The sequence below is a fragment of the Mobula birostris genome, chromosome 8 (assembly GCF_030028105.1).
Source record: "Mobula birostris isolate sMobBir1 chromosome 8, sMobBir1.hap1, whole genome shotgun sequence".
In the NCBI taxonomy this organism is placed as follows: Eukaryota; Metazoa; Chordata; class Chondrichthyes; order Myliobatiformes; family Myliobatidae; genus Mobula; species Mobula birostris.
Genome location: NC_092377.1, coordinates 164,885,470 through 164,897,339, shown reverse-complemented (window position 1 = coordinate 164,897,339; position 11,870 = coordinate 164,885,470).

Here is an 11,870-nt window from a genome sequence, read left to right as displayed (position 1 = left end):
TGAAAAGGTCCCGTTTATTCCCATTCTTTGCTTCCTGTCTGCTAACCAATTCTCCATCCACATCAATACCTTACCCCCAATACCATGTGCTTTAAGTTTGCACACTAATCTCCTGTGTGGGACCTTGTCAAAATCCTTTTGAAAATCCAAATATACCACATCCACTGGTTCTCCCCTATCCACTCTACTAGTTACATCCTCAAAAAATTCTATGAGATTCGTCAGACATGATTTTCCTTTCACAAATCCATGCTGACTTTGTCCGATGATTTCACCGCTTTCCAAATGTGCTGTTATCACATCTTTGATAACTGACTCCAGCAGTTTCCCCACCACCGACGTTAGGCTAACCGGTCTATAATTCCCCGGTTTCTCTCTCCCTCCTTTTTTAAAAAGTGGGGTTACATTAGCCACCCTCCAATCCTCAGGATCTAGTCCAGAATCTAACGAGTTTTGAAAAATTCTCACTAATGCATCCACTATTTCTTGGGCTACTTCCTTAAGCACTCTGGGATGCAGACCATCTAGACTTGGAGATTTATCTGCCTTTAATCCCCTCAATTTACCTAACACCACTTCCCTACTAACATGTATTTCGCTCAGTTCCTCACTGGACCCTCGCATTAGGGTTAGGGTCACTGGACCCTCTGTCCCCTACTATTTCTGGAAGATTATTTATGTCCTCCTTAGTGAAGACAGAACCAAAGTAATTATTCAATTGGTCTGCCATGTCTTTGCTCCCCATAATCAATTCACCTGTTTCTGTCTGCAGGGGACCTACATTTGTCTTTACCAGTCTTTTCCTTTTTATATATCTATAAAAGCTTTTACAGTCAGTTTTTATGTTCCCTGCCAGATTTCTCTCATAATCTTTTTTCCCCTTCCTAATTAAGCCCTTTGTCCTCCTCTGCTGAATTCTGAATTTCTCCCAGTCCTCAGGTGAGCCACCTTTTCTGGCTAATTTGTATGCTTCTTCTTTGGAATTGATACTATCCCTAATTTCTCTTGTCAGCCACGGGTGCACTACCTTCCTTGATTTATTCTTTTGCCAAACTGGGATGAACAATTGTTGTAGTTCATCCATGCAATCTTTAAATGCTTGCCATTGCATATCCACCGTCAATCCTTCAAGTGTCATTTGCCAGTCTATCTTAGCTAATTCACATCTCATACCTTCAAAGTTACCCCTCTTTAAGTTCAGAACCTTTGTTTTTGAATTAACTATGTCACTCTCCATCTTAATGAAGAATTCCACCATATTATGGTCACTCTTACCCAAGGGACCTCTCACGACAAGATTGCTAATTAACCCTTCCTCATTGCTCAAAACCCAGTCCAGAATAGCCTGCTCTCTAGTTGGTTCCTCGACATGTTGGTTCAAAAAACCATCCCGCATACATTCCAAGAAATCCTCTTCCTCAGCACCTTTGCCAATTTGGTTCACCCAATCTACATGTAGATTGAAGTCACCCATTATAATTGCTGTTCCTTTATTGCACACATTTCTAATTTCCTTTTTAATACCATCTCCGACCTCACTACTACTGTTAGGTGGCCTGTACACAACTCCCACCAGCGTTTTCTGCCCCTTAGTGTTATGCAGCTCTACCCATATCGATTCCACATCTTCCCGGCTTATGTCCTTCCTTTCTATTGCGTTAATCTCTTCTTTAACCAGCAACGCCACCCCACCTCCTTTTCTTTCATGTCTATCCCTCCTGAATATTGAATATCCCCGAACGTTGAGCTCCCATCCTTGGTCACCCTGGAGCCATGTCTCCGTGATCCCAACTATATCATAATCATTAATAACAATCTGCACTTTCAATTCATCCACCTTGTTACGAATGCTCCTTGCATTGACACACAAAGCCTTCAGGCGCTCTTTTACAACTCTCTTAGCCCTTATACAATTATGTTGAAAAGTGGCCCTTTTTGATGCTTGCCCTGGATTTGTCGGCCTGCCACTTTTACTTTTCACCTTACTGCTTTTTGCTTCTACCCTCATTTTACACCCCTCTGTCTCTCTGCACTGGTTCCCATCCCCCTGTTGTGAACTAACCTCCTCTCGCCTAGCCTCTTTAACTTGATTCCCACCCCCCAACCATTCTAGTTTAAAGGCACCTCAGTAGCCCCCGCTAATCTCCCTGCCAGGATATTGGTCCCCCTAGGATTCAAGTGTAACCCGTCCTTTTTGTACAGGTCACGCCTGCGCCAAAAGAGGTCCCAATGATCCAAAAACTTGAATTCCTACCTCCTGCTCCAATCCCTCAGCCACGCATTTATCCTCCACCTCATCGCATTCCTACTCTCACTGTCGCGTGGCACAGGCAGTAATCCCGAGATTACTACCTTTGCAGTCCTTTTTCTCAACTCCCTTCCTAGCTCCCTATATTCTCCTTTCAGGACCTCTTCCCTTTTTTCTACCTATGTCATTGGTACCTATATGTACCACGACCTCTGGCTCCTCACCCTCCCACTTCAGGATATCTTGAACACGATCAGAAATATCCCGGACCCTGGCACCCGGGAGGCAAACTACCATCCGGGTCTCTGGACTGCGTCCACAGAATCGCCTATCTGACCCCCTTACTATCGAGTTCCCTGTTACAACTGCCCTCCTCTTCCTTGCCCTACCCTTCTGAGCTACAGGGCCAGATTCTGTGCCGAAGGCACGGCCACTGTCACTTCCCCCAGGTAAGCTGTCCCCCCCCAACAGTACTCAAACAGGAGTACCTATTGTTAAGGGGCACAGCCACCGGGGTACTCTCTATTACCTGACTCTTCCCCTTCCCCCTCCTAACCGTGACCCACTGGTCTGCCTCCCGTGGCCCCGGCGTGACCACCTGCCTGTAACTCCTCTCTATCACCTCCTCACTCTCCCTGACCAGACGAAGGTCATCGAGCTGCAGCTCCAGTTCCGTAACGCGGTCCCTTAGGAGCTTTATCTCGGCACACCTGGCGCAGATGTAGACGTCCGGGAGGCTTGGAGACTCCAGGACCTCCCACATCCAACACCGAGAACAACAAACTGCCCTCACACTCATACTGCCCCTCTCCTCAAATAACAACAGAAAATGAAGGGGCAAAGGTGGGTTACTGGTGCCTTAAAACCTGTCACTTCAAGTAGATGGGGCTCGTTAGCAGTTTATCTTGGAGAAGAAAAACTCTGATCTCAAACCTCCGCTGCCTTGTGGCTCCACCCACTCATGGGGAAGGCTACGGGAGTAAACCCTGAGGGAAAAGTCCACAGCTCGAGTCCTTAAGGCTACATTGAGTTCAATGCTGACTGGCAACTCCAGAAAACCTCTGGTGCGTTCCCTTGGGTTCATCAGCTGCGAGGAGAGAGGGAGCCTGCTACATGAGCAACAGATCGCTCTCCATATCACACTGCCCTGGCTTGTGTATCTAGACAGCTAGGACACAACATCCATGGTCAACTCTGACTAACAGAGGGCCTCCCTCGATTTTAAGGTGTTTGGAAGAACGTAAAGGGAGGAATGTTAATGTCAAAGTTGTTTTTTACAGAGAGAGATGGGTGTGTGGAACATGCTACCAGGGGTGGTGGTAGAGGCAGATACATTAGGGACATTCAAGAAACTCTTAGATAGGTATATGTTTGATAGATAAAAGGAGGACTGTGTAGGAGGGAAGGGTTAGATTGATCTTGGAGTGGGTTAAAAAGTTAGCACAACATCATGGGCCGAAGGGCCTGTGCTGTTCTGTGTTCTATATGTTGGATTTACCCATGGTTTGAAGTGAACCAGCATTAAGAACAGTCAACCATCATGAGAAAGGAGTCACGGTGTGTGGCAGTAAGCGTTTGTGTGGTGTCGGAGCCCTGTGTGAGGGGCGTGCTGACCCTTGAGAGGGAGACTGACCCTAATGACAGGCCAGTACTGACTGACGGGCTATGCAGTTACTAAAATGCAAACACAAGGAAGCCTGCAGGTGTTGGAAGTCCAGAGCAACACACAAAATGCTGGAGGAACTCAGCAGGTTGGGCAGCATCTATGGAAATGAATAACGAGTCAACGTTTTGGACCGAGTCATTTCTTCAGGACTGAGAAGGAAGGGAGAAGTTGCCAGAGTAAAAAGGTAGAGGGAGGCTGGGGAGGGGTGTGGTAGAGGAGGCTGGAGGAAGGTGGAGTGGAGGGAGGCCGGAGGAGGCTGGGTGAAAATTGATAGGTTAAGCCAGGTGGGTGGGAAAGGTCAAGGGCTGGAGAAGAAGGAATTATAATTTTATTGTTTTATTGATTTTTCTGTATTTACAAAATTCTGGAAAGCATAGCGAGAGTGGAGAGCTGGTATCTTTTTACCCAGGGTTGAAATGTCTAATACAAGAGGGCATGCATTTAAGGTGAGCAGGATTAATTTCAAAGGAGATGTATAGAGCAAGGTTTTTACAAAGAGAGTGGTGTGTGTGTGTGTGTGTGTGTGAGAGAGAGAGAGAGAGAGAGAGAGAGAGAGAGAGAGACAGTGGTGGAGGCAGATATGAGAGAGATGTTTAAAAGGCTCTTAGTTATCTGAACGTACGGGGAATGGAAGAATATGGAGAGTCTCTGGTCAAGAGGGATTAGATTAGTTGGACGTTTAGTTACTAGTTTAATTGGTTTGGTGCCACATTGGGCCTGTTCCTGTGCTGTACCATTCTGTGTTCTATGACATAATATACGATAGGAGACATCTCATTCCTTTCATTTGTGTAGCCAGTTTAGAATTAAATTGCTTACAATACTTAAAACACAGTATGTTTTACATCCAAAACGTTGTCTGTTTATTCCCCTCCATAGATGCTGCCTGACCTGTGGAGCTCTTCCAGCATTTTGTGTGTGTGTGTTCTTCCAACTAGTCAAAGTCAGACCAAATTTTTTAACAAGGTACATGTATGTCACCATATACAGCTCTGAGATTCATTTTCCTGTGGGCATTCTCAATAAATCTATAGGATAATAACCATAACAGAATCAATGAGAGACCGCACGACCTGAGCATTCAACCAATGTGCAAAAGACAACAAACTGTGTAAATACAAACAGAAGTAAATAATAATAATAATAAATAAATAAACAATAAATGTCGAGAACATGAGATTAAGAGTGCTTCAAAGTGAGCTCATTGGTTGTGGGAACATTTCAATGATGGGGCAAGTGAAATTGAGTGTAGTTATCTTGGTTCAAGAGTCTAAGGTTTGAGGGGTAGCTGTTCCTGAACCTGGCAGTGTCAGTCCTGAGGCTCCTGTACCTTCTTCCTGATGGCAGCAGCGAGAAGAGAGCATGACCTGGGTGGTGAGGATCTCTGATGATGATGGGGGGGGCTTCACCTGTGATGGCCTGGGCCGTATCCACTACTTTTTGTTAGATTTGCCATTCAAGGGCTTTGGTGTTTCCATACCAGGCTGTGATGCAGCCAGTCCACTAAAAATTTGTCAAAGATTTAGATATCGTGCTCAAATCTCCGCAAACTCCTAAGGAAGTAGAGCTGCAGCTGTGCTTTCTTCATAACCGCGCTTACCTGCTGGGCCCAGGACAGGTCCTCCAAAATAACACTGAGGAATTTAAAAATGCTGACCCTCTCCATTCCGATCCTCCGATGAGGAATGGTTCACAGACCTCTGGTTTCCTCCTCCCAGAGTCAATAATCAGCTCCGTGGTCTCGCTGACATTGAGTGAGAGGTTGTTGCTGTGGCACCACTCGGCCAGATTTTCAATCTCTCTCCTACACAGCGATTCATCACCAGCGCTTGCGTTTCCTTCTCAAACAGTCTACTGGCTTGAGAAACAAAAGTAAGTCTGCAGATGCTGGAAACCCAGAGCAACACACACAAATTGCTGGAGGAACTCAGCAGGCCAGGCAGCATCTACGGAAAGTCCCAGTCCTGCCGAAGGGCCTCAGAACAAAACGTCGGCTCTACTCTTTTCCATAGGTGCTGCCTGGCCTGCTGAGTTCCTCCAGCATTTTGTGTGTGTTGATCTGTTTGAGAGGCTGGCACATTGACCCAGCCCCTCAGTGAACTCTGGCAACAGAACCCTAGTCTCTGGTCCTTCCCCTCACAGCCTTTGCAATGGCTACTCTGACCTTCAGTCTATCCTTCTGCATGCCAGCAAGACCAAAGAAATGACCGTGGGCTTCAGGAGAAAACACATCGTTCTGATTGAAAGGTCAGAGGTGGAAGGGGTGAGCAGCTTGGAGCTCCTGGGCATCAACATCTCGGAAGACCTATCCCGGGCCCAACACATTGATGGCTTAACAGTGGCTACATTTCATCAGAAGTTTGAGGAGATTTGATATGTCACCGCAGACTCCAGCAAATTTCTGCAGACGCACCGTGGAGAGCATTCCAACTGGTTGCATCAACGTCTGGTATGGGGGATCGACACACAGGATCGAAAAAGGCTACAGATGGTTATGGGCTCAGCCAGCTCCATCACATTGAGGGCATCTCCGTGAGGTAGTGCCTCAAGAAGGCAGCATCCATCATTAGTATCATCACCATCTGATAGCGGTAAACATTTGGTCCCAAAAAAGATAAATAATGTAGCTCAGATCCCTAAGTATCATTGTTGGTGCACAGGATGCTGTTCCAGAGCCATGTTCCTGCAGGAACAAGCATGCAGCTGTCCCAGTCCCTCAGAATCAGAATCAGGTTTACTATCACCGGCATGTGTCGTGAAATTTGTTAACTTAGCAGCAGCAGTTCAATGCAATACATAGTATTGAAGAAGAAGAAAAAAATAAAATAATAATAAATAAATAGGTAAACTAATTACCGTATATATATATTGAATAGATTAAAATCGTGCAAAAAACAGAAATATTTGTATATTAAAAAAGTGAGGTAGTGTTCATGGGTTCAATGTCCATTTAGGAATCGGATGGCACAGGGGAAGAAGCTGTTCCTGAATCGCTGAGTGTGTGCCTTCAGGCTTCTGTACCTCCTTCCTGATGGTAACAGTGAGAAAAGGGCATGCTCTGGGTGCTGGAGGTCCTTAATAATGTACGCTGCCTTTCTGAGACACCGCTCCCTGAAGATGTCCTGGGTACTTTGCCCAAGATGGAGCTGACCAGGTTTACAACCATCTGCAGCTTCTTTCGGTCCTGTGCAGTAGCCCCCTCCCCCAGTACCAGACAGTGATGCAGCCTGTCAGAATGCTCTCCACGGTACAACCATAGAAGTTTTTGAGTGTATTTGTTGACATACCGAATCTCTTCAGATTACTAATAAAGTATAGCCGCTGTCTTGCCTTCTTTATGACTACATAGATATGTTGGGACCAGGTTAGATCCTGAGAGATCTTGACATCCAGGAACTTGAAACTGCTCACTCTCTCCACTTCTGATCCCTCTATGAGGATTAGTATGTGTTCCTTCGCCTTACCCTTCCTGAAGTCCACAATCCGCTCTTTTGTCTTACTGACGTTGAGTGCCTTACTAATGTTGTTGCTGCGACACCATTCCCCTAGTTGGCATATCTCACTCCTGTACGCCGTCTCATAACCAACTGAGATCCTACCAACAATGGTATCATCAACAAATTTATAGATGGTATTTGAGCTATGCCTAACCACACAGTTATGGGTATATAGAGAGTAGAGCAGTGGGCTAAGCACACACACCTGAGGTGCACCAATGTTGTTCGTCAGTGAGGAGGAGATTTTATCACCAAACCACGCAGATTGTGGTCTCCTGGTTAGGAAGCTGATGATCCAATTGCAGAGGGAGGTACAGAGGCCCGGGTTCTGTAACTTCTCAATCAGGATGCTTTAGTGCAGCTGCGGGTGAACGCAATCCAGCTTGTCTTCAACCAGCTGAACTTTGGAGGGCAGCGCTGATGGGAGGGGTCAGCCCCCGCCCCAGCCTGGATGCCCGCTGCATCAAACCACCTCCTGTGTCTCTTCCTTGGGGCAGCTGCAGCAGGCGACCCTGGCACGAGGGCCTGATCCGAGCAACAACCAAGGCCATGCACCTGCCCCACCGTCAGTCTCGCCAATGAGCTCGTGAACCAGACTTGCAGTATTCTGCATGGCTAATGCCCAACAGGGTCTTGTGATCACAAGGCATTCATTTGCACCATTTGTTGGACCACACACCAGCTCTGTGCCTCACCTCCAACGCCTTCCTCCCTGGGTCAGTGTACCGCTGCTGCAAAGCAAAAGATTTGATCGCATATGTCAGTAATACATAAATCATTAGTTGTTCATCTTATTAACCACAACTACGTGACTAACTGAATATTACTGTAATTTACTAAAAGAAATTAATCTTTACTTAATAGCCCAAAGGAATAAATATCAGGCATAATGTTTTACAATGTAGAATTTAATTCAGCATCACAATGCATGATTTAAGGAGACATTTCAGTCTTAATCACAATAAATTTAATAACATTTAGACTTTCCATAATTACATTACGGTTTCTTCGTGGGTGAGGGGAATAGAATTGTTGAAGAGGTTTCAAACGAAGGGTGGTGCACCCCTTTAGAAAGATGGACTGGAGAATGTTTTCACAGATTTGCTGCCCGGAACTCAGCAGGATCTCAGTCTTACCTTGGACAAGTTGAATTTCAATACGTACAAGGAGATATGGTATATCACCAAAACTCAAGCAAATTTCTACAAATATACGGTGGAGAGCATTTGGACCACCTACTTCACAGCCTGGTTTGGAGGGGCCACTGCGGAGGATCAGGAGGAGGTTCAGAGAGTTATAAACTTGCCCTACTCCATCCTGGGCACTAGCCTCCCCACCATCGAGGACATCTTCAAAGTGCGATGCCTCACGAAGATGGCATCTGTCATTAAGGACCCTCACTGTCCAGGACAGGCCCTCTTCTCATTGCTGCCATCAGGGAGGAGATACAGGAGCCTGAAGACACACACTCAACAATTTTAGGAACAGCTTCTTCTCCTCCACCATCCAATTTCTGAATGGACAATGAACCAATGGACACCAACTCACTTTTTGCTCTTTCTTTGCACTACCTACTTTTGTATTGTAACTTACAGTAACTCTTTACAATAAAAAGTAATGATGAATTCCTGGTAAAGAGTCTTGGCCTGAAACGTTGACTATTTATTCCTCCCCATAGATGCCACCTGATCTGTTGAGTCCCTCCAGACCTTCGTGTGTATTGCAGTGATTTATTGTGTTTTGCACTGTACTGCGGCCGAACAACCAACAGATTTCATGACACATAAACACAAGAGGTTCTGCAGGTGCTGGAAATCCAGAGCAACACACACACAAAATGCAGGAGGAACTCAGCAGGTCAGGCAGCATCTATGGAGAGGAATAAACAGTTGACGTTTCGGGTTGAGACCCGTCATCAGGACAGGAAAGGAAGGGGGAAGATGCCAGAATAAAAAATTTGGGGGAGGAGAAGGAGGACAAGCTAGAAGGGGGTATGTAAAGCCGAATGGGTGGAGGAGGAGGGTGGGGACGAAGTGAGAAGAAGGAATCTGATACAGTAGGAAAGAGGGCCATGGGAGAGAGGGAAGAGGGAGGGGACCCAGAGGGAGGTGATAAGCTGGTGAGAGGTGGTAAGAGGACATAGTGGGGAATTGAAGAAGAGGGAAGTGGGTGGGGAAAGATTGGCAGAAATTGGAGAAATTAATGCTCATGCCATCAGATTAGAGGCTGCTTAGACGGAATGTGAGGTGTTGCTCCTCCAACCTGAGAGTGGCCCCATTGTGGTAGAAGAGGATCCCGTGGACCGACATGTCGGAGCAGGAATAGGGATAGGTTTTAAAATGGTTGGCCACCAGGAAATCCCTCTTCCTGTGGTTACTCGTAGTGCGGTATTCTATTTTTATCAGATCCTACATAATGGTCACCTGGAGGAGGTTGTATAATGTTGAAAGACCCGAAACACCCAATGATTCCAGGAACATCACTGAAGATGTGTCCAGAAGCAGCAATAGATGTATGTACACAGAGCTCGGGTGAACACTGCAGGTCTTAAACAGGCATGGGTGGATGAATTGGGTATGGAACTGACAGAGGAGGTCTGGGATGAGTGTTTAAAGAGTATACCTGATTGTTCACTCAACGTCAGACACAGACTTATACAGTTTAAAACAATACATAGACTCCATTATTCCAAAGAAAAGTTGCACAGTTTCTACCCTGATGTTTCACCAGTTTGTAATAGATGTAAATCTGTGAACAGTAACTTATCACATTCATTCTGATCATGTTGTAAGCTTTATGCATACTGGAAACGCTGTTTCTCTGAGGCTTTTGGGAAGCGGTGGGAACCAGACCCACTCATACCCATTCTTGGAACAACCAGCCCATATCTTCAGCCAATATGTATGAAAAAATGACTGTATTGTTTAGCATGGTGATTGCTGAGAAGTTAATCCTGCAAATGTGGAAAATGGACTCTGTGCCTATGTACGATCTGTGGCTGAGAGAACTGGCAAATACTTTGCACTTGGAGAGACTGAGACTATGTAATGAGGACAGAGGGGACATCTTTGAAAGGATATGGGGCCCTGTATTGGACTTTCTTACGGGGTGAGGACTGAGGTTTTTTGGTGCAGTGCACCTCTGCTGTGTATGTTTACTTTTGCCTTTACATTTTTCTCCCTTTTGCTGCTTGTGGATGGGGCAGAGGTGCTCGATAAAGTGGTTCCCCAATTTACATCGGGCCTCTGCAATGTAGGGAGGCTGCATCAGGGGCACCGGTTACAATATACAACAGATTTGCAGGTGAAGTGTTGTCTCACCTGGAAGGATTTTTTCTGGCCCTGAATGGAGGTGAGGGAAGAGCTTTATGGGCATGAGCAGCACTTTTTCTGCCTACAGGGATAAGTGCTGGGAGGGAGATTAGTGGGGAGAGGTGAATGGACAAGGGAATCATGGAGGGAGCGATCGTGGCAAATGGAGAGTTGGGTGGGGTGGGAGCGGAGGGCTAAAGATGTTTTTGATGGTAGTGTCCAATTCAAAGTTGCAAGAGTTGTGGAAAATCATGTGTTGGATGCGGAGGCTTGTGGGGTGGTAGGTGAGGACGGGAGAAACTCCATCCCTGTTTAGTCAGCGAGAAGATAGATGGAGTGAGCACAGATGTTTGGGAAATGGAGGAGATGCGGGCGAGGCCAGCATCGATGGTGGAGGAAGGGAAACCCAGTTCTTTGAAGAAGGAGGACATCTCTCATGTCCCGAAAAGCAAACCTCATCCTGGGAACAGATGTGGTGGAGACAAAGGAGCTGAGAAAAGGAATATGTCAGTTATAATGAACTTGATTCTAGTGGACTGACATCTGCAATCACTCAGAATCTGTTATTCCCCATGATTTCTGCTGAAGACATTGAGAATTGAACCTCAGCAATCCCTAAGGCCTGAGAAACACATTCACTCAGTGGCCACTTCATTATGTACACCTGTACATCAGCTCGTTGACACAAATATCAAATCAACCAATCATCTGGCAATCTGGCAGCAACTCAATGCATAAAAGCATGCAGACATGGTCAAGAGGTTCAGTTGTTGTTCAGACCAAACATCAGAATGGGGGAGAAATGTGATCTAAGTGACTTTGACCGTGGAATGATTGTTGGTGTCAGATGGGGTGGTTTGAGTATCTCAGAAACTGCTGATCTCCTGGGATTTTGATGCACAACAGTCTCTAGAGTTTACCGAGAATGGTGCAAAAACCAAAAAACGTCCAGTGAGCAGAATTCTGTTCTGTGGGTGAAAATGTCTTATTAATGAGAGAAGTCAGAGGAGAATGGCCAGACTGGTTCAAGCTGACAGGAAGGCGACTGTAACACAAATAACCACGTGTTATTTGGACTCATCTCCAAATTGTTCGCTCCAACTCCGGCAATGATACGCGCTCCGTCTGCGAACCCAGCTCGAACATGT